The sequence below is a fragment of the Cherax quadricarinatus genome, chromosome 40, assembly GCF_038502225.1.
Source record: "Cherax quadricarinatus isolate ZL_2023a chromosome 40, ASM3850222v1, whole genome shotgun sequence".
Classification (NCBI taxonomy): Eukaryota; Metazoa; Arthropoda; class Malacostraca; order Decapoda; family Parastacidae; genus Cherax; species Cherax quadricarinatus.
The window spans coordinates 7,152,838-7,177,363 of NC_091331.1; the positions used below are offsets into that span (position 1 = coordinate 7,152,838).

Sequence of the window (24,526 nt, forward strand, 5' to 3'; positions counted from 1 at the left end):
TCTGCGTTGGTAAGCGAGGAGCTAAGAGCTTAAGAGCTACTACCCAACATCTTCAGTCTACATGTGATAGTTGAATTTTCACCTCATTCTTATGGGATATTTGGCGCGGCAAAGACTGTCTTGTCAACAGATGAGCCGAGAAACACACGCTTTTTCAAGTAAATCACTGACGACTAAGTTTGAGAGAGAAACCAGGGGGTAAGAATGGGAATGTTTATTAAAGCCACTCTGGACAAGATGTTGATTAAGTTTTCTAATATATATGATGCACTGCTATGTAGAATTAGGAGACTGTCTGCAATGTTTATAAGACATTGACAAGATCTATAAGCCTTCATTATGGCCAGACTTACATGGTACAAATACAGGACAGGAGTGCAACCTTGACCCTGTCATCATGACCCTGTCACCATGACCCTGTCACTATGACCCTGTCACTCTGACCCTGTCACTATTACCCTATCATCATGACCCTATTATCATGACCCTGTATCCATGATCCTGTCTCCATGACCTTGTCACCGTGACCCTGTCTCCATGACCCTGTCACCATGAACCTGTCTGACTCGTTCCATCCACCAGGAATGTTTCCCAAACGACAACCATAACAGGACGATGAATGTTCACGAAAATTTGTGTGTGAGCTTCCAACAATGTTGTTGTGTCTGTCCCCTCTCAGTGCTTCTGTGTCCTCTCTTTGTCTCTCTTCCCTCTCTTTTCCTCCCTTCCCTCTCTCTTCCTCTGCCTCCCTCTTTGTCTCTGTTCCCTCTCTGTGTCACCATTCACTAACTTTGCCTCTGTTTCTCTCTTTGTCTTCTCTCTCTGCCTTTGTCCCTCCCTCCCTCCCTCTCTCTCTCTCTCTCTCTCTCTCTCTCTCTCTCTCTCTCTCTCTCTCTCTCTCTCTCTCTCTCTCTCTCTTTGTCTTTATCTCGTCTCTATGGTAGAGTTATTATTGAAAGAATTAAGAGTAAGACGGAGAATAGGATAGCAGATGAACAAGGAGGCTTTAGGAAAGGTAGGGGGTGTGTGGACCAGGTGTTTACAGTGAAACATATAAGTGAACAGTATTTAGATAAGGCTAAAGAGGTCTTTGTGGCATTTATGGATTTGGAAAAGGCGTATGACAAGGTGGATAGGGGGCAATGTGGCAGATGTTGCAGGTGTATGGTGTAGGAGGTAGGTTACTGAAAGCAGTGAAGACTTTTACGAGGATAGTGAGGCTCAAGTTAGAGTATGTAGGAAGAGGAAATTTTTCCCAGTAAAGTAGGCCTTAGACAAGGATGTGTAATGTCACCGTGGTTGTTTAATATATTTATAGATGGGGTTGTAAGAGAAGTAAATGCGAGGGTCTTGGCAAGAGGCGTGGAGTTAAAGATAAAGAATCACACACAAAGTGGGAGTTGTCACAGCTGCTCTTTGCTGATGACGCTGTGCTCTTGGAGATTCTGAAGAGAAGTTGCAGAGATTGGTGGATGAATTTGGTAGGGTGTGCAAAAGAAGAAAATTAAAGGTGAATACAGGAAGAGTAAGGTTATGAGGATAACAAAAGATTAGGTGATGAAAGATTGAATATCAGATTGGAGGGAGAGTATGGAGGAGGTGAATGTATTCAGATATTTGGGAGTGGACGTGTCAGCGGATGGGTCTATGAAAGATGAGGTGAATCATAGAATTGATGAGGGAAAAGAGTGAGTGGTGCACTTAGGAGTCTTTGGGGACAAAGAACTTTGTCCTTGGAGGCAAAGAGGGGAATGTATGAGAATATAGTTTTACCAACGCTCTTATATGGGTGTGAAGCATGGGTGATGAATGTTGCAGCGAGGAGAAGGCTGGAGGCAGTGGAGATGTCATGTCTGAGGGCAATGTGTGGTGTGAATATAATGCAGAGAATTCGTAGTTTGGAAGTTAGGAGGAGGTGTGGGATTACCAAAACTGTTGTCCAGAGGGCTGAGGAAGGGTTGTTGAGGTGGTTCGGACATGTAGAGAGAATGGAGCGAAACAGAATAACTTCAAGAGTGTATCAGTCTGTGGTTGAAGGAAGGCGGGGTAGGGGTCGGCCTAGGAAAGGTTGGAGAGAGAGGGTAAAGGAGGTTTTGTGTGCGAGGGGCTTGGACTTCCAGCAGGCATGCGTGAGCGTGTTTGATAGGAGTGAATGGAGACAAATGGTTTTTAATACTTGACGTGCTGTTGGAGTGTGAGCAAGTAACATTTATGAAGGGGTTCAGGAAACCGGCAGGCTGGACTTGAGTCCTGGAGATGGGAAGTACAGTGCCTGCACTCTGAAGGAGGGTGTTTAAAGTTGCAGTTTAAAACTGTAGTGTAAAGCACCCTTCTGGCAAGACAGTGATGGAGTGAATGATGGTGAAAGTTTTTCTTTTTCGGGCCACCCTGCCTTGGTGGGAATCGGCCAGTGTGATAATAATAATAATAATAAAAAAGAAAATATAATACAATAACCATCACATAAATTAATGTAACATTAACTATCACCTATGTGCACCAATATTATAGCTATGTGCACTGTACCTATGTGCACAACTGCGGAGCTATGTATACCACTGTTCATCTATGTGCACTATATTAGAGCTCTGAACACCATGTTAAAGTTATGTACAGCGTATCAGAGCTTTATAAACAGCACTCTAGATCTATGAACTATCATTTAAAGCTATATACAACATTTTAGTGCTTCTACACCTATAAACGCATGTAAAGCACCAGTTTAATTTTCACTTTCTCTCCTGTTTCTCTCTCTCTCTCTCTTTCTCTCTCTCCTCTCTGTCTCTGTCTCTGTCTCTGTCTCTGTCTCTCTCTCTCTCTCTCTCTCTCTCTCTCTCTGCACCCCCTCTCTTTGCCCCTGTCTTTCCTCTTCCTGTATTTCCTCTCCTCTCAGTTCCTTTCTCCCTCCTCTACATCCTTCTCCCTCACTACCAAATCTTTCACCCTCACTACCGCATCTTTCACCCTCACTACCGCATCTTTCACCCTCACTACCACATCTTTCACCCTCACTACCGCATCTTTCACCCTCACTACCACATCTTTCACCCTCACTACCACATCTTTCACCCTCACTACCACATCTTTCACCCTCACTACCACATCTTTCACCCCTCACTACCACATCTTTCACCCTCACTACCACATCTTTCACCCTCACTAACACATTTTTCTCCCTCACTACCACATCTTTCTCCCTCACTACCACATCTTTCACCCTCACTACCACATCTTTCACCCTCACTACCACATCTTTCACCCTCACTACCACATCTTTCTCCCTCACTACCACATCTTTCTCCCTCACTACCACATCTTTCTCCCTCACTACCGCATCTTTCTCCTTCATTTAAATATCTTTCGCCGTCTCTACAACATTTTTTTCTATAATTACATCTTTCTCACATATTACATTTTCTTCCCTCATTAGAACATCTTTTCCTCCCTCTTTCTCGTCTCCCCTCTTTGTCTCTTCACCTACTTCTCCCACTTTCTCTCCTTCTCTCCCGTCTTCCATGTCTGTCTCTCCCCCCCTCTACCTTCATCTCCTCCCACTGTCTGTCCCTCTCTCCCAGTCATTTTTGCTTCTTCCACTCACGGTGTTTGTCCTGCCTCTACTTTCCACGCTTTCCCTGTCTCTTCCTGCTTCTCCTCCGTCTTGAGAAACTCACGGGGGCACTGGAGATAGAGGTCCTTGTCGAGTGGGAGCTACAGTGTCGTCAAGGTCGTGCTTGATGCAGTAAGGTGAATGTCTGAAGTATTACCCCAAGGTAAAGAACGCATTAGGTGTGTGTGTGTGTGTGTGTGTGTGTGTGTGTGTGTGTGTGTGTGTGTGTGTGTGTAACACAGTTGTATTGCTCACTGTTCTTTAACATTTCTGCAAAAAGAAAACAATTCACATGGAACTGATAGATTTAATTGAAAATCAGTGAGTGTTACGGGAACTCGCACTCTGACCTCCCGCGTGAGTTCCTCCGCCTTCCCGTGTAAGAGTTCCTCTCCTATACTCACTTTCCTACTGCTTCATAACTTGCTAATGATAAAGCTCATCATCTCAGCACAATTTTCCATATCTGAGAAGTTCTCATGTAAGCGGCTCATACATTTAGTAACATATTAAGCGAGGCTTTCAAAAGACTTGTGTAATCACCAGCAGAGCACAAACTCGGTGATAAACCACACGGACAAAACATAAAAAGAGGATATAATTGGTCTTCTCCATCCCCAGTAGGACGCCTGATTGCACCAACACATACCACACTCACGTAATTAAGATTCAGAGGCAACAATTTTTTTTTGAGTGTGGAAAAGTAAATCTTGTGTTGCGGAAAACGCAAAAGTTTTCGTGGCTTTATCTTTGTTAGTGTTATTTACAACTAGTAGAAGTGCGTACATATGTGAACTTTCTGTATATATTTACATACATGTGTTTGAGGGTATGAAGCTTCAGCTCTTAGTTTCCGCCTCTTAACTTTAACTGAGGTACTTATTTCCTAGTTATGTTCTTTGATTCATGGTTTTCGTGGCATTACGGTAATTACTTATAAAACTATGAGTTGAGCGTGTCGCCACCGCCTCTTTATCAAGTTTGTTCCATATATTCACCAAACTGAATATTAAATTAGGAATCTTTATGTAGCAATGGAACTTTTATTCATTTAATTCTCATCTTTTCTCTCTGCCTTCTGTTCCGCACGTCTCGTAGCTTGTTTCTGTTCACTCTCTCTCTCTCTCTCTCTCTCTCTCGAGTTTCCTTCATATTTTAAAAGTCATTATCATGTGCCCTCTGATCCTTCTCTCTGCAGAGATAGTAAGTTTGATTTATTTTTATTCTCTCCTAAAAGTCGAGCTTCCTGAATTTAAGTAGCAAATTTATCGAGAACTTTTAGATATTATGAATATATTACGTTCTTGATTAGTTGTGGGCTCCATGGTGGCTCTGCATATTCCAAGATGGATGCTACCTATGTCATATTTAATGTTCTGCAAGATTCTTTCTTACGATTCCTGAAAACAGGTTTTAGGTTCTCCGTTATTTTGCGTATTTGATTGAAACATTAATCCCAGGAATGTTTTCTTTGTCCAGTGCTTGAAAAGTCTCTCCTCTTGCGTCTCCTTGAAACACTCTTATTGTTTTATATGTAATATCAAAATGCAGTAGTTATTTCCTTAAACAAGAATATATTGTGTAGATTAGTTTGTAGATTAGTTCCGTCGAATTTTTATGCAATGTAGGAAAACACAGTTTGTCCAGCCCTGTATTTCTTGCTGTACGACAATTACTCTTCGGCAGAACTTTTTGAGATTCGGTATTATGCCGTCTGTGAAACTATGCTGATTATCTCTTACATATATCTTTATTTCTTCTTTTTAAACTACTTTCTTATGATTTTTTCCTGTTAGCTGTGCCACAGTGATTGTCAGTGATATTGGCTTATTGTTTAGTGTTTCCTGTTTATCTCTTGTTTGTATTCTTGGATATTGTTTTTTTTTTGTTTTCCAGATTTTGTTTTCCAGATTTTTTTTGAGTTCACTTCGAGGTTTTCTCTAAAGACCCTGGGTGATAGTTTGTCGGTCATAGTTACTTAAGAGCCTCGTCATTTCCTTCTTTGTCGTGACAATTTTCCCAGGTCTCTGCTGGTCTCTCATTTCTTCCCTCCTACCTTCTATATTCCCTGTGTATGTTACAGCTCGAAGCAGTTAGCTTCCCTAAGCTTATTTCAAAGCCCAGCCATACTAAAGCTATACTACCACCCCAGGGGTGGCAGTATAGCTTTAGTATGGCACTATTTAGCACTAAATAGATGTTAATCGACAATAGTCGATTAACATCTATTTAGTGCTAAGTAAGCAGAGGAAGCAAGTGTCAGAATCTCATATCTGGGTTAACTGTTTACGCACTCCCATGGCGTAAATAGGTACCTTTGCCACGGACATCCTTTAGTAAACAGGATTGTTATTGGTCTACTGAGAGTTTGCAAGTCGTTAGCATATTTGTAACACTCACATATTTTATATATTTTTCATTTATATATATATATATATATATATATATATATATATATATATATATATATATATATATATATATATATATATATATATATATATATATATATATATATATATATATATATATATATATATATATATATATATATATATATATATATATATATATATATGTCGTGCCGAATAGGCAGAACTTGCGATCTTGGCTTAAATAGCAACACTCATCTTGCCATATAGGACAAGCGAAAATTTGTGTATGCAATAATTTCACCAAAATCATTCTTAACCTAACGGAAAATATATATTTCACTGTGTTTGTTTAGTATTAAATTATTGTAAACAAATCTAAAATATATTTAGTTGGGTTAGGCTAAAATAAATTTTTCTTGTTATAATAAGGTTAGGTAAGTTTTCTAAGTTCCTTTTGGTGCAAAATTATAAATTTTTACATCAACATTAATGAAAAAAATATATCTTTAAACGTATAAGAGAAAATTTTAGAAAGGACTTAATTTTAAATGAGTTCTTGCTAATTGACCAGTTTTACATATTCGGCACGACATATAAATATATATATATATATATATATATATATATATATATATATATATATATATATATATATATATATATATATATATATATATATATATTTTAAAGAAAACTTTTATATTATACAAATATAACTGTTAAGATTACCAAATAGGTCTTTGGTTGATGCTTAAAGAGGGATATACTTGTATAGCTTCCTATGATGTATGAAGCAATACATCATACGAGGTGACGAGTGGTCCCGACCAGTATGAACGATCAGTGTGATTGAAGAGAGTAAGTTGAGAGGATGACACAGCTGCGGTTATGTAAGTCCAAGTATTTGGAATATCCTGTACCTGGATATTCCCAGTTACGTTCAGTTAGTAATGAGATTGTTATGAATTAGGAAAGTGTTCACTGATATTAATTAGGTTATTTTACCAATACTAAGAGTAAGATTTTGAGTTAATATAAATTATAAAGGATTAACATTTTGACGTTTTTATTTAAACTCGGTACTTTTAGAGATTTAAAATTATTTATAATATTCCTTTAGTCTTCTTTCAAAATTGGCATCTTCAGGAAAGGAGACTTACTCATTCCTACTGCTCCGTTCATGACATACTCTCGTGTGTGTGTGTGTGATCGTGTGTGTGTGTGTGTGCTCATATAACTGTACTCACTTAATTGTGGTTGCAGGGGTCGATACTTAGCTCCTGGTCCCGCCTCTTCACTGGTGTGTGTGGGTGAGTGGGTTGGTGTATATGTGTGTGTGTGTGTGTGTGTGTGTACTCACTTAACTGTACTCACTTAATTGTGGTTGCAGGGGTCGATACGCAGCTCCTGGCCCTGCCTCTTCACTGATGTGTGTGGGTGAGTGGGGTGGTGTATGTGTGTGTGTGTGTGTGTGTGTGTGTGTGTGTGTGTGTGTGTATGTGTGTGTGTGTGTGTGTGTGTGTGTATTTAATAACAGGAGCAGAGTTGGATTCATGGTGTCCTGGTTTTAGTTCTTCGTTTATCATATACATCCGCTAAATTTCTGGTGGGTTTAGTACAGACCAACACCACCTCCTCTTGGTACTTATACCAACAGTCTTCCACAAATTACAAAGAAATATTTGATTCTGCCTTTTATTTTATCGCTACATTCTTCTCAATTCACAAATATATAGCATTTAGTTTTCCCTGCTATCTATTTTTACGCTCCGTTTATGATCATACATGAGGCTACCATATCGTCTCCTTTCCTATCTGCCAACCGAAAAAAATTATGTCGTTTTGAGTCTTTTTCCATATGTCGCTTCTTATCTCTGGAGCCACTTTGTAACATGTCGTTTTAGTTTTTTTTTAGTGTTATCTACACGTTTATTTCTGGTGCGGACTCTACACCACAATTTTAGTTCCAATTTTAGTCGAATATATATCGTGAGAACTACTATATTTCCCCTCTCACCAGCCATATATCTAAAGTCTATTTTGTAGTCTGTCAGGGTAGTAAGTGAGTTTCACACTACGCCAGTTATGCGATGCTCTAGTGATGAGTTCTTACTGGATAGGTAAGTAGTATTTACTTCTTGTTATTAGCAGACGGAGGCTCGATCCTCTACCAGTTCTTTCGCTGAATGACCCATAATATTTTTTTTTAATGTTTTACTTACTTTATTACGTGGGTAATGCTATATATACTCTGTAATCCTTTTCAATGTTCCTTGTTGTTCTTCATGTTGTGATCATGTTGTTTGTTCTTCATGTTGTGATCATGTTGTTTGTTGTTCTTCATGCTGTGATCATGTTGTTTGTTGTTCTTCATGCTGTGATCATGTTGTTTGTTGTTCTTCATGTTGTGGTCATGTTGTTTGTTGTTCTTCATGCTGTGATCATGTTGTTTGTTGTTCTTCATGCTGTGATTATGTTGGTCTTCATGTTGTGATCATGTTGTTTGTTGTTCTTCATGCTGTGATCATGTTGTTTGTTGTTCTTCATGCTGTGATCATGTTGTTTGTTGTTCTTCATGCTGTGATTATGTTGTTTGTTGTTCTTCATGCTGTGATCATGTTGTTTGTTGTTCTTCATGCTGTGATCATGTTGTTTGTTGTTCTTCATGCTGTGATCATGTTGTTTGTTGTTCTTCATGTTGTGGTCATGTTGTTTGTTGTTCTTCATGCTGTGATCATGTTGTTTGTTGTTCTTCATGCTGTGATCATGTTGTTTGTTGTTCTTCATGCTGTGATCATGTTGTTTGTTGTTCTTCATGTTGTGATCATGTTGTTTGTTGTTCTTCATGCTGTGATCATGTTGTTTGTTGTTCTTCATGTTGTGATCATGTTGTTTGTTGTTCTTCATGCTGTGATCATGTTGTTTGTTGTTCTTCATGCTGTGATCATGTTGTTTGTTGTTCTTCATGCTGTGATCATGTTGTTTGTTGTTCTTCATGCTGTGATCATGTTGTTTGTTGTTCTTCATGCTGTGATCATGTTGTTTGTTGTTCTTCATGCTGTGATCATGTTGTTTGTTGTTCTTCATGCTGTGATCATGTTGTTTGTTGTTCTTCATGTTGTGGTCATGTTCCTTGTTGTCCTATCTTCTTGTCTTCGTATTTTCAGCTTATAAACCAGTCCTGTGACAAACCTCTGAACATTTTCTATATTCTTTATATAGTTTAATTTTCATTTACAGGCTTGTGTTCATATTGATTAGGCTCAAGCCTGTGTGTGTAATTAATTACCTTACTGTAATTACCTTGCTTCAACAAACGAGCTTTTGTAATCTAGTTGCAATTACTTTGCGGTAATAGTTCATAACTGTAATATGTTCATAGTTCCTTCTACGTCTTCACTGTCCTGTATTACACTGTACAAGAATTGCTTTACTGCGTCACTGTAACTCGGTTACCATAATTTTTTAAAGAGGTGGACCGGTAACCCAGCGGAAGTCCTCGGTCAAATGACCAAAAACTCCAGCTGTGGGTCATCATATGACTAAGATCCGCGTCAGGAAACACTTGTCCTGTTTCCTAATAAACATTATACCTATATTTAACTCGACAGAGTTTCCAGATTCCTTCATTGTTCCACTGGCCCTGGTATTTCCCTTCTCAAACAATCTATCCTTGTCCATCCTGTCAGTGCTCCCGAGTTCTTCGTTGTGTCGTTATTATGTATCCTTTGTTCTGCGTTCCTTCATTACTGGTAGTGTTTGTTCATTTAGCCTTACCTACTAATTCTTTCCGTTCATCCCTGGTACCATCAGGGAGTGAAACTCTAATCCTTCTCGAGATTCTACTTGCTGATGCTGACACAAGGAATTGTCTTGCACTTGTGATATAAAGTATGTTGCACGACGGCAAGTTTTATGTTTGTTGCACTTGCATATACAGCTGACGTTGTTCAGTTTATGTGTCTGGTGTGGGGAAGGTTCTGTGATGAGGTGCACACTCTGCAGCCGCTTTAATTGTCTTGAGCTTATCATCTTTTCCATCACTCAACACTGAATGCTGGTTAGGGATACTCATCACCACTATACATTTTTTTCTTTCCCACACCATTGTTTACATCTGTTCTGCACCGCTATCGGTTTCTGCAGTACCATTATCTCTCTTCGGTACTAGTACTTCATATTAACTTCTTTATCTATTTTCAGTTTCCTTGACTCTCTCTATGGAACCAAAGTCTTATCACCACCATTATCTCTAACTCCAAAATGCTAATCTCACTTCTCAATTTTATTATGACTCACTGTTCCCCAATACATCCATCCATTACCATCTGACTCTGGCAAGACTAAGAGAATGAATGAACCATCTATTTAATACATAGGGTGTTATAGCCAGCATTAACTTCGCATCTAATATTTACTCTACACAAGGCTGAGCCCAACATCCTGCCTTACCTCACAGGAACCAGAGACAGCAATTTACCCTTAATCAAAGCCTGAGATTAAGACAGTGAGGCAAGACAGAAGCAACCAGCAGTGGTTAAGAGGAACCTAATTAACAATGACTAGGGAAGACCTAATGAGCAATTGGTAAAGACTTATTGTTATTATTTAAATTAATTCATAGAGCCTGGGGAGCGCTATGACCGTACGAGTTATGCAGTACCTTGGGAATGGAAGGCAGTCAAATTCGAGGCAAGGAAGAGAGGCTAACTCAAAATATTTGTATCAAGAGCCCTACACTAGTATCAGGGCACCTCCCGGGTACGAGGGTAGGTTCCTAACAAAGGATAGAGAAGATCTGACGTAACAATCAGTGAATAAAGTGTAACAGTCAAAGGATAGATAAAACACCAGCCAGTGGATAGACATGACGTAACAATCAAAGGATAGAAAAGACGCAACAATCAATGGAGAGAAAAGATGCAACAATCAGTGTATATGGGAACAAAATGCATCAGTTCTCAGAGAGTCTCAGTACAGGATGGAAGTACAGCTGATAAATTTGGACAGGACGAGCTTGTGACAGATTTATGGGTAGGTTGGCATTATCGTGTCACAGGTGTGGCACGCAGTTATCAAACCCGTAATTTACTACTCCAAATGACACTCTAACATGCATTCCAAAAATATAAAATGAATCACTTTGTTTTCATTTCACATTAAATAACCTCCCATGAAATAAAGAATTTATGACACAAAATAAACCTATACGTAATATGCAAATATCTATCTATATAACTAGCTCGTATACATACATACATATATATATATATATATATATATATATATATATATATATATATATATATATATATATATATATATATATATATATATATATATATATATATATATGTCATGCCGAATAGGTAAAACTTGCTATTTAGGCTTAAATAGCAACGCTCTTCTTGCCGAATAAGGCAAGCGAAAATTTGTGTATGCAATAATTTCGCAAAAATCATTCTGAACCTAACGAAAAAAATATATTTCATTGTGTTTGTTTATTATTAAATTGTAAACTTATGTAAAATATATTTAGTTGGATTAGGCTAAACTAAATTTAGCTTGTTATAATAAGGTTAGGTAAATTTTCTATGGTTCTTCTGGTATAAAATTATTATTTTTTACATTAACATAAATTAAAAAAATATATCTCTAAACGTATAAGAGAAAATTTTAGAAAGGACTTAATTTTAAATGATTCCTTGCTAATTGACCAATTTTACCTATTCGGCACGACATATATGTATATATATATATATATATATATATATATATATATATATATATATATATATATATATATATATATATATATATATATGTGTGTGTGTGTGTGTGTGTGTGTGTGTGTGTGTGTGTGTGTGTGGCAGAACATCTCCCAGTTTCAAAATTTTGTTTTTGTTAGGGTTAAATTCCAGTAGCCACTTATACTACCATCTCTGCAGCCTTCTTTCATCCTCTTTGGTTTGTAGTCTTCTCATAACATTTCCATCAGCAGCAAATTGAAATTAATATGAGCTGTTTTGTGCAACAAGGTCATTAACATACACCAGGAACAAAACAGATTCCAAAACTGTTCCCTGTGGCACTCCTCTACATGCTTTTGATCAGCCATATTCTTCTCCCTTTGTAGTGACTTGGTTTTCTGCTCTTGTTAATTCCTTCCCTTCTACTCCGCCTTATCATATAATCTTCTATCATATAACCTTCTATTTATCATATAACCTTCTATCATATAACCTTCTATTTGGCAACGAATCCAAAGCCTCCTTTCAGTCTAGAAATATGCCGTCCACCCATCTCTTTATTTCCTGTCTGACCTCAGTTAATTTATCGTATTTCCTTAAATAGTATATAAGGCACGAGTTTCTATTCCTAAATCAATAATGGTGTTCTGTCAGGAATTTAATATTTTTAGTAATATTTCACAAGACCTCGTCTTATAATCTTTTCCAGAAGCTTGTACACGGAACTTGTTAAGAAAAATAATCTGTAGTTCAGCTCCTCCTGCCTGTCGACTTTCTTGAATATAAATATAACTCTTGCTATATTCCAGTCATCTGATACATAATTTCTTATTAAACACTTGTTAAACATCTGTGCGAGTGAATTGTACTGTATTTCAGCTAATTTTCCAAATATTAGTGGTGGCATTCCGTCTGGTTTTGGTACCTTTGATATACGAAGTTCCATTAGGATTTCACTCGCCTCCACATTAGTTGTTTCAGTGAATGACAGCACCATTTGCTTTATTCTTGCTTCCCTCTCAGACACTGGCTTCTACTCATTCATAAATACACTATGGAGTCCTTTGTTGAGCTTATAGCACACTTCACTGTTATTTCCTGTATTAGTGTTGCCGTCAAGTGTTATCACTTGATCCATTACTGTCATCTTTCTTTTGATGTGGTTTTCTTTTTTGCTTTCATTGCTATGTTCATCTTAAACTGTGTCTCAGCATCCTTCCTCAACGCAAGATAATCGTTTCCGGCTCTTTTCTGAAGATTTAATATGTGTTAGTTACCAGTTGTCAGAGGCACTTGTCTGTAGATACTTGGCTTCTTATTTTGTGTGTTTGTGTTTGTTAATGTATGTGTATGTTTGTGTGTGTGCGTGCGAGCGTTTGTATGCGTGCGTGTGTCACAGATTTATAACAAAAATAATATCACACACACACACACACACACACACACACACACACACACACACACACACACACACACACACACACACAAGGTGGACAAGGACAGGATGTTCCAGGGAGGGGACACAGAAACAAGAGGCCACAATTGGAAGTTGAAGACACAAATGAGTCAGAGAGATAGTAGGAAGTATTTCTTCAGTCATAGAGTTGTAAGGCAGTGGAATAGCCTAGAAAATGACGTAGTGGAGGCAGGAACCATACACAGTTTTAAGACGAGGTTTGATAAAGCTCATGGAGCGGGGAGAGAGAGGGTCTAGTAGCAACCGGTGAAGAGGCGGGGCCAGGAGCTAGGACTCGACCCCTGCAACCACAAATAGGTGAGTACAAATAGCACACATATAAACTCAAACTCGCGTCAATCCTAATGAGCAAACTTCGCCCATTAAGCCGTAATAATCAAAGTAATTATTTAACGCAGAGGTTATCATATATTTATTACCCAAATTTAATAACATTATCCTTTCGTACTCTGTTTACTGTTAGTAGACCCATCTTACCGCAGATGAAATGTGTTAACATGCTCTTCAGTACGCTAGTTATGACACTTGTTTAGGTCCGTGTGTGTGTATGTGTGTGTGTGTGTGTGTGTGTGTATGTGTGTGTGTGTGTGTGTATGTGTGTGTGTGTGTGTGTGTGTTCACTAGCGTTCATAGCCAGAGCAAACCTGACCCAACGTAAAAAATCTCATATGAATAAATATGTATAGCAAACCTGCGTCAATGTGTGTTGCACGGCATGTATTACTTTGTTTAACACGTCAGGCTCGCCGCCGCTAAACCTTTATTAAATACCAAAAGCAACAAATATTTCCCTTCAAACTCGACGTAGCATAAAAAATATTTACTGAGGCCGATGTTTAATGAAGACTTTGGACAGGACTGTGATTGTGTGTGTGTGTGAGAGAGAGAGATAGAGAGATATAGATAGATAGATAGAGAGAGAGAGAGAGAGAGAGAGAGAGAGAGAGAGAGAGAGAGAGAGAGAGAGAGAGAGAGAGAGAGAGAGAGAGAGCGACGTCGATCACCGCTGCAGCAACAGTTCTCGGAAGAAAAAAAACCCACACATCATGTACATTACAATTAGCATGCACAACGTTATTACTAGTGTACACAACATTACCACTGCACACCATTATTACATCTACACACAGCATCATTACTGGTGTACACAGCACAACTATAGGTGTACACATCACCTTTAAAAGCAAGGGTCACAATGGTGTTGACGTGTTCTGCAGTAAATCTGATTCCCAATTAATTGATATCTTTTCAGGTGTCTCAAAAATTGTATTTTTTTTAAACTCTGGAACCTCCGTTCTAATATATGCTATACACAGAGCTAAGCAACAGCATACAAGCTTAATTACTCTCCTAATGGATTAATTAGAATACCTTCTCTTGCAAAAAATATCTGAACATACACTTAGCGGCCACTTTTTTATGGACACCTGTGCACCTCCTCGTTTATGTAAATAATTAATCAGCCAATCACATGGCAGCATCTCGATGCCTAGAAGCATTCAGCCTAATTTAAAAGGTTAATTTGCTGTTCACATCAAGCATCAGAATGGAGAATAAATGTGATCTAAAGGACTTTGACCAGTGAATAATCGTTGGAGAGGGACGAGATGGTTTGAACTACAGCCTCTAGAGCTTATAGATAATTGTGTGAAAAACAAACAAAAAAAAGCATCCAGTGAGCGGCAGTTCTTCGGGCGAAAACGCAATGTTAACGAAACAGGTTAAAGGGAATTTCCAGACTGGCTGAAGCTCACAGGAATATAACAGTAACTCAGATAACAACATATTACAACAGTTGTGTGCAGAAGAGCATCTCTGAACGCACAATACGTCGATCCTTGAAGTGGATGGGACACACAGCGGCCAGAATTCGGCGTCATACTTTGAGATGTAGTGGAATGGGAGATTCGCAGCCATCAAATATGCAACAAATGCGGGATGCTCTCATGTTAAAATGGACCAAAATCTCTAATGAATTTTTCCAGTACCATTACAGGTGTACGCAGCTAAGGAGATGATGATCCAACTGCTATGTTCATGAAAATCTTCTCAAGGTTCCCACACTTTCCTCTAACCTAACCATTTCAGCAGTTAGGATGCAGTTAGTGCATCACACGATTGGCAGAAGTAAATTGTACCCTTCTCAAGAACATTATTTAGTCCTCGAATGGCTGGCATTTGCAACATGTTCCTATGCTAATAGAGAAATAAAGCTGATCGAATGATGCTCTGTCGAAAGTCATTGTCATCGTCACCTGATTCTATATACAGATGTTGATTACTAATAGATAAATACTTCGGTAAATATGTTGCAACGGGAAGCTTTGCAGAGAAGAGAAGTATAACATTACACAGCCCGAAATAAAAACATGAACACTGATTCTAAAGAATGAGATTTTTTAATAATAAGTGGAAAAGCACAGCGGTAAAAAAATAATCAAACCATTTTTTTGTTAAAAAATATTTTTGGTCTACAGATCTCATGTGTCAGAGAAATGAAAAGACGGAGATTGAGGGTACAGCCACAAACTAACAGCAGGAAGTGTAATGATGGAGGGAACTGTATATAGACAACAGTGACGCTGTGGAAAATTGGAAAGCTTCAGTGACCACAGCAGTGACACACACACACACACACACACACACACACACACACACACACACACACACACACACACACACACACACATGAGGTATGATAAAGCTCATGGAGCAGGGAGAGCGAGGACCTAGTAGCACTCAGTGAAGAGGCGGGGTCAGGAGCTGAGTTTCGACCACCTGTAACCACAATTAGGTGAGTACACACACACACACACACATACAGGACGTCTTTTTTCAGTATTTTCAAATGGGCATAGCGAGTTTTTCGAAATAAAGGCTTAAATTATAGCAAAGAATCCTGAACCAGAGAACATATATATATATATATATATATATATATATATATATATATATATATATATATATATATATATATATATTTATATATACAAAAATATCAGAGGAAGTGATCAATCTAAATAGCCAAACGACAGGTAGATTCCAGCAGTTTCATTCATTGTCACACTACCACATTTTTTTACTCCCACGACTACCTAGTTTACTCCCACGACTATCGAGTTTACTCTCCGACCACCTAGTTTACTCCCGGACCACCTAGTTTACTCCCGGACCACCTACTTTACTCTCCGACCACATACTTTACTCTCCAACCACATAGTTTACTTCCCCAACCACATAGTTTACTTCCCCAACCACACAGTTTACTTCCCCAACCACATAGTTTACTTCCCCGACCATCTGGGAAAGGTGCAAAAAACTCTCCACGGACTGGTGAGATATATGGGATAATCTCTTTGCATTTACTAACAGATAACTGGATGTTAGTTGACTGTTGTGGGTAGCATCCTAGAGGGGGGGAGGGTGATATACATTATACAGGGGTGAGCATTGAAGTGAACTGAGGTACGAAAACAAGTGTATCTTGCAGGATAACAAGTGTAACTTGCAGGATAACAAGTGTAACTTGCAGGATAACAAGTGTAACTTGCAGGATAACAAGTGTAACTTGCAGGATAACAAGTGTAACTTGCAGGATAACAAGTGTAACTTGCAGGATAACAAGTGTAACTTGCAGGATAACAAGTGTAACTTGCAGGATAACAAGTGTAACTTGTAGGATAACAAGTGTAACTTGCAGGATAACAAGTGTAACTTGCAGGATAACAAGTGTAACTTGCAGGATAACAAGTGTAACTTGCAGGATAACAAGTGTAACTTGTAGGATAACAAGTGTAACTTGCAGGATAACAAGTGTAACTTGCAGGATAACAAGTGTAACTTGCAGGATAACAAGTGTAACTTGCAGGATAACAAGTGTAACTTGCAGGATAACAAGTGTAACTTGCAGGATAACAAGTGTAACTTGCAGGATAACAAGTGTAACCTGAAGTTTATTAATAGGTCTAGAAATTAAATTTCAAGTCCATAAAAGGTTTTTGAAAAGTTTACGAAGATTTGAGGAAATACTTTGTGATGACTAACAACCTTACACACACACACACACACACACACACACACACACACACACACACACACACACACACACACACACACACACACACACACACACAGAAAAAAAAAAAAAAAATAAAAAACAGAAAAAAAAGAGATAAATAAAAAATATAAAAAAAACAATCTCATATACTGCATAGAAAATACACAATACATTTAGCTCCCATCATCCAGGGGAATAAATGGCTTAAATTTCTTTATACGAAGTGCCCCGATTACAGAATGCTTCAATATTATTTTTGAAAAAAGGGCAAATCTTTGTTTTGCTTCATAAAAACAAAAGCTACCGTCATTCCGCTCCATCGAGCCCGGCATATTATCTTGTAAAATATCTTTTGTTAAATTTTTAAGCTATGTTATCGGGAATAAATACATGGATTATATTCTGACTTTGAATTGTTTACGCATTTTCTATTGTGGTGAAATGCGAAGTGATGTACTTTATGGAGGAGACGTGAGTGAGCGACCTCAGTACGAGTCTCTGGCTTGAGAACACCAGATTGGGAACACCAGCTATTGAACACCAGCTAATAGACACTAGTTAGTGAGCACCAGCTAGTAGATACCAGCTAGTGAGCATCAGCTAGTGAACACCAATTAAGAGACACCAGGCAGTGAACACCAGCTAGTTGACACCAACTAGAGAAAACCAACTACTAGACACCAGCTAGTGAACATCAGCTAGTATAAACCAGCTAGTGAACACCAGTTGGTAGACACCAGCTAGTAGACACCAACTAGTAGACACCAACTAGTAGACACTAACTAGTAGACACTAGCTAGAGAACACCAACTACCAGACACTAGCTAGAGAACACCAACTACCAGACGCCAGATAATGAACACCAACTACCAGACACCAGCTAGTGAACACCAACTAGCTGGACGTCGCTGCAGCATCACCCTCCACATCTCCGGGTAATCCTGGAGACGCAACACCAGGCAACGTTAGTCTCTCACGAAAACATAATTATCCTAATTTAAATTTGAGCGTAATCCCTTACATGCCGCCCACTCTACGACCGACCTCAAAACGTAATGATGGTAATTAATTTTTTGCGTAACTAACGGGCGTCTTATTTTGGGCAAAAGAAAAGGTGTTAACGTCATAAAGAGGATTTGCGCCTCCGAAAACAGAGATTCGGGAAATTCTTATCTGTTGAACACACTCAGCTGAATATTATATTTATTAGGGGTAACGGGACGATACATATGTTGCATTGTACGAGGGACAGCTGCTGTATGCAAGGAAGAGCTGTTGCATAAAGGAACAGCTGCGGTATGCAAGAAACAACTACGGTATACAAGTAACAGCTGCTGTATACAAGAACAGCTGCGGTATACCAGAAACACCTGCGGTATACAAGACACAGCTACGGTATACAAGACACAGCTGCAGTATACAAGACACAGCTGTGGTATACAAGACACAGCTGCGGTATACAAGACACAGCTGCGGTATACAAGACACAGCCGCGGTATACAAGACACAGCTTTGGTATACAAGACACAGCTGTGGTATACAAGACACAGCTGCGGTATACAAGACACAGCTGCGGTACACAAGAAACAACTGCGGTATATAAGCGGCTGGGATATGCAAAAACCCGTTGTGAAATACAAAAAAAAAAAACTGTAATATATCAGTTTGACGTTTAGGGGCCAACAGTCCAGTGGACAGTGACGCGTACTATGTTCAGTTCTCACAGCGCTGGGCATGGGTACGCAGGGTCGAGTTCTGGCCAGATAAACATGATAAACAGCTGTTCAAAGAACAGCAGATGTATTAAATCAAATTCTGTTTTACAAAATGCAAAAGAGTTTTATGGAAGGTAAAGCTTTCTCATACATGGTATAATTGTATAATTTCTATGAAATGTTACAAATAATATGTGGGACACAGATTAGGTCTTGTGGAAAAGACAGATCAGTGGTATAATACAATGACCAAGTGTAGCATCCAAGCAGTCATGTGAACAGAGAGAGAGAGAGAGAGAGAGAGAGAGAGAGAGAGAGAGAGAGAGAGAGAGAGAGAGAGAGAGAGAGAGAGTGGTTTTGATACATCACGCAAAGTTATATGATATCAGCGAAACACAAGAGAGAGAGAGATTCAACCACAATAGAAAAAGATGATTCTCCCACAAGAGAAAGAGATGATTCTCCCACAAGAGAAAGAGATGATTCTCCCACAAGAGAGATGATTCTCCCACAAAAGAAAGAGATGATTCTCCCACAAGAGAATGAGATGATTCTCCCACAAGAGAAAGAGATGATTCTCCCACAAGAGAATGAGATGATTCTCCCACAAGAGAATGAGATGATTCTCCCACAAGAGAATGAGATGATTCTCCCACAAGAGAAAGAGATGATTTTCCCACAAGAGAGATGATTCTCCCACAAGAGAAAGAGATGATTCTCCCACAAGAGAATGAGATGATTCTCCCACAAGAGAAAGAGATGATTCTCCCACAAGAGAAAGAGATGATTCCCCCACAATAGAAAAAGATGATTCTCCCACAAGAGAAAGAGATGATTCTCCCACAAGAGAAAGAGATGATTCTCCCACAAGAGAATGAGATGATTCTCTCACAAGAGAATGAGATGATTCTCTCACAAGAGAAAGAGATGATTCTCCCACAAGAGAAAGAGACGATTCTCCCACAAGAGAAAGAGATGATTCTCCCACAAGAGAATGAGATGATTCTCCCACAAGAGAATGAGATGATTCTCCCACAAGAGAAAGAGATGATTCCCCCACAATAGAAAAAGATGATTCTCCCGCAAGAGAGAGAGAGATGATTCTCCCACAAGAGAAAGAGATGATTCTCCCACAAGAGAGAGAGAGATGATTCTCCCACAAGAGAGAGAGAGATGATTCTCCCACAAGAGAGAGAGAGAGATGATTCTCCTACAAGAGAGAGAGAGATGATTCTCCCACAAGAGAGAGAGAGATGATTCTCGCACAAGAGAGAGAGAGAGAGATGATTCTCCCACAAGAGAGAGAGAGATGATTCTCCCACAAGAGAGAGAGAGATGATTCTCCCACAAGAGAGAGAGAGATGATTCTCCCACAAGAGAGAGAGAGATGATTCTCCCACAAGAGAGAGAGAGATGATTCTCCCACAAGAGAGAGATGATTCTCCCACAAGAGAGAGAGAGAGAGATGATTCTCCCACAAGAGAGAGAGAGATGATTCTCCCACAAGAGAGAGAGAGATGATTCTCCCACAAGAGAGAGAGAGAGATGATTCTCCTACAAGAGATGATTCTCCCACAAGAGAGAGAGAGATGATTCTCGCACAAGAGAGAGAGAGAGAGATTCTCCCACAAGAGAGAGAGAGATGATTCTCCCACAAGAGAGAGAGAGATGATTCTCCCACAAGAGAGAGAGAGATGATTCTCCCACAAGAGAGAGAGAGATGATTCTCCCACAAGAGAGAGATGATTCTCCCACAAGAGAGAGAGAGAGATGATTCTCCCACAAGAGAGAGAGAGATGGTTCTCCCACAAGAGAGAGAGAGATGATTCTCCCACAAGAGAGAGAGAGATGATTCTCCCACAAGAGAGAGAGAGAGATGATTCTCCCACAAGAGAGAGAGAGATGATTCTCCCACAAGAGAGAGAGAGATGATTCTCCCACAAGAGAGAGAGAGATGATTCTCCCACAAGAGAGAGAGAGATGATTCTCCCACAAGAGAGAGAGAGATGATTCTCCCACAAGAGAGAGAGAGAGATGATTCTCCCACAAGAGAGAGAGAGATGATTCTCCCACAAGAAAGAGAGGTAATTCTCCTTCCGACAGAAGGTCGTGAGACAATGAATGCCGAGGCAAAGTTATTTACTAAATATATATGAAAGATTTAAAAAAAAACGTTTAATGTATATTGTAAAAAATCATATATACAGAATGGAGGGATTAGCTAAATTGCAATAAATTAAAAAAAACAGAAATGTATATAAAGACAATGAATAAATCAGGTGTAAGAATAACAAAAATAATAAAAAAAATGCGAAATGGGATTATAAACACAAGTGTAGATGAAATATTATGACAACATTTCGCTCGGTGAAGAGCGAAACGTCGTTAAAATAAAAGCGTTGTTCTACACCTCTGCGTTTTACCCCATCCTGTGGCTACCTCGCCCTTGTACCCGAAGATGGAGAAAGTTGTGCGTGAAAGAATAGAAAGTGATTAGAAAATGTCTAATCATGGGCAGAAAGTTTGTCTGGCTTTAATAATAATAATAATAATAATAATAATAATAATAATAATAATAATAATAATTATTATTATTATTATTATTATTATTATTATTATTATTATTATTATTATTATTATTATTAAATACATGTATTATAATTATTATTATTTTGGAATTATTTTTATTTTTATTATTATTATTATTATTATGATTATTATTATTATAATTAATGTTTTCGAGGTTCACATACTTACAATGGTGTATGTGAGCTTGAAAAAACTGAAGCAACAGTTTAATGAATACGAGTAAGCTGAAGCTAAGCTGAAGGAACACTTTTAAATGCATTCAGAGTCGTGGACAAGTTGTCTCGAAGTACCAGAACAATAACCAGGCGTGTAATAACAGATATCGAGTCTTTGTCGTGCCTATTGAGATGGAGGATCGAGCCCCAACTACTGGCAGTGAAAAAACCCACACGGTTTACTTTCTAACAATAATAATAATAATAGTAATAATAACAATAATACCGGTATAATTTAGGTTTAAATAATGATTATTGGTGTCTCTATATGTGTTTAATAACTCATATATAAGGCATTAAAAGACGTGAAAGCTTGTGTGTCCGTAAATGATAAGGAATCTAACTTGTTTGTTCGTAAATGATAAGGAATCTAACTTGTTTGTTCGTAAATGATAAGGAATCTAACTTGTGTGTTCGTAAATGATAAGGAATCTAACTTGTTTGTTCGTAAATGATAAGGAATCTAACTTGTGTGTTCGTAAATGATAAGGAATCTAACTTGGATTAAGAGCTCACAAAGTTAATATTTGCACTTGATACTGTAAGTACCAGATTATGAGGAGAAATTGGCAGAAGTTAGCTGGAGGCTTTTAGAAAGGTGCGTATTATAGCTAGCTATTAATCCTGACGAGGAAGCGCTAAGCCAGCAGGAATCGTAGAGAGATGGGAGGTAATCAGATTTGATTCAACAAAGAGAAACACTTCAATTTTTTGGATCAAAAGCCCTTTGCAAACATTATCCTCCACCTCCCCCTCGCACTCCTGGCAGAAGGACGACGTGAAAAGGAAAAAAAATGTGATAGTGGAGATTGAATAAGAGTAAGGTAAAGAAAATAAAAAGCTTGATGATTGAAATAATGGAGACCGGAATAATAGTTATGAGGTTAGAAAAATGAATGGGTGCATAAGTACAAAATAATTTTGCAAAAGGAAGAATTAAATTACAAAAAAAAATAGAGAATAAGAGAGTTGATTTATTGGTGAGAAGTCAATTTTATCAGCAGATGTAAAAATTTGAAAATATTATAGAATAATTGAACCAACTTCTTTGCGTGGATTTGAAACCTGGTCTATGAAGACATTGAATGTTGCAGCAAGGAGGACTTTGAAGGCAGTGGAAATATCTTGCTCTAGGTAAAAAGACATTGAGAATTTGACGCAGAGATGTTACTGCAATATTACGGTCAAGTACTAAGGATCGAGCAAGACAGATTAGGGTCGTTACTGTGGTAGAGCACTGAACCTTCTACGTGTCAGGACCACGGTTCGAGTCTTCATTCATTCTTCCGTTTGTTCGTTGAGTCATTCAGTGCGACTTGTCTTGAGTATATATAATAGTGGATGAAAGTTGTAGAGAACGAACACGGATTTCTGTCTATATGTATATTCTGGAAGGGCAAGTAGAGAGTGATGATCGTAATCTTCTCCAGGTCTCACTGTGTGGAAAACGAAGATTAGCAAAAAGAGTAGCATATGGCGATTATCTACGATATATGTGGACCAGATGAGATGTATTTTGAACAACAGTCATGTACAGGGAACTGAGCCGCGATCTACAACAGAAAGCTGCAAGTAACAGGTTAAGATGGGATGAACAAGAAGACACGTAATATTTGAGAGATAGCAATATCACTACCGCCGCTGCAATATACATTGTAATACCTGTGGTACAAGGTACACAAACAGCTGTTCTATACACGGAAAAAACTGGTAAGAGCAACTGTCATCTACAAAACACAATTTTTATATACAGAGAACATGAACATGCTTGAGATACAATATACATACCTAATGGCAGGACACTTGCTAGACAGAGGCAGAGCAGCATACTGACGGTGGAGTCTTGCAAAATCTGGGTTTGTCCAGGTTGTCTCTTAATTAACTAAGTCTTTCCTCTCTTTTTCATTCCCAAATGATATAATTAACAAGGATCTCTCCCTGTTACTCACTCGTTAACGTCCATTATCTGTTAACTCATCACACGAGAAGTGTGAAGCGCTCTCCAAACATTTCTTCATAGAATATTGATTATTCTTGCAAATATCAAGTGATATCACTTCACTCAGTCTTTCAATTTTGTATATAAATGCTATTACATGTACACTACATCTATGTATTTATATATACACATTTCCGGTGGGATTATTTTATCACAATTAGGTTTATATATACTAACAGGAATCATTTAAATATCAATAAAGCTACTTTTAGGTCACAATATTCACATTTTTCCCGAGTAGATAAGAAAACATTTTTATCTTCGTGTTGGGTAGAGGATCCACGCGTCTGTCCAAGTCATGTTGAGGGCGTCGTGTAGGCTAGCGAGGGCAAGATGTGGGCGTCGTATACCTAGCGAGGGCTGAATATGACGTATAGACAGGGTATAGTAGTATATAGAGGGGCATATAGCACAAGAGGGCCACACTATCGCACCCTCCTACACCCTTCCTCCGTGGCAGCTTCGGGACCACTGAGCGCTTCAAGTGAAACCAACCTCAGTGCGCGCTCGACCTGCAATCCTCTCTTTCTGATTTTACGCTGACTACGTCTTAGCTATGAAGGGTTTACGCCTCCTGCATTTTTGAAGGATCCAGTAACTATGTATCGACTCCCTGGGAAAGCAACTAGGTGAGTACTCACACACAGATGTCAACAAACTCCTTGAGGAAGTTGAACTACCTGGGTGAAAATGTGGTGTAAACAGAATCAGTAAGTAGGTTCAGGTACGGGTATGATAGAAA

General features: G+C 38.6%; 1 pseudogene; it reads right to left on the bottom strand.

Annotated features, from left to right (window-relative positions):
• The window catches only part of LOC128687160 (zwei Ig domain protein zig-8-like), a 158,081-nt pseudogene extending 133,830 nt beyond the window's left edge, over positions 1 to 24,251 (bottom strand).
• Between the last annotated feature and the right edge of the window lie 275 nt (positions 24,252 to 24,526).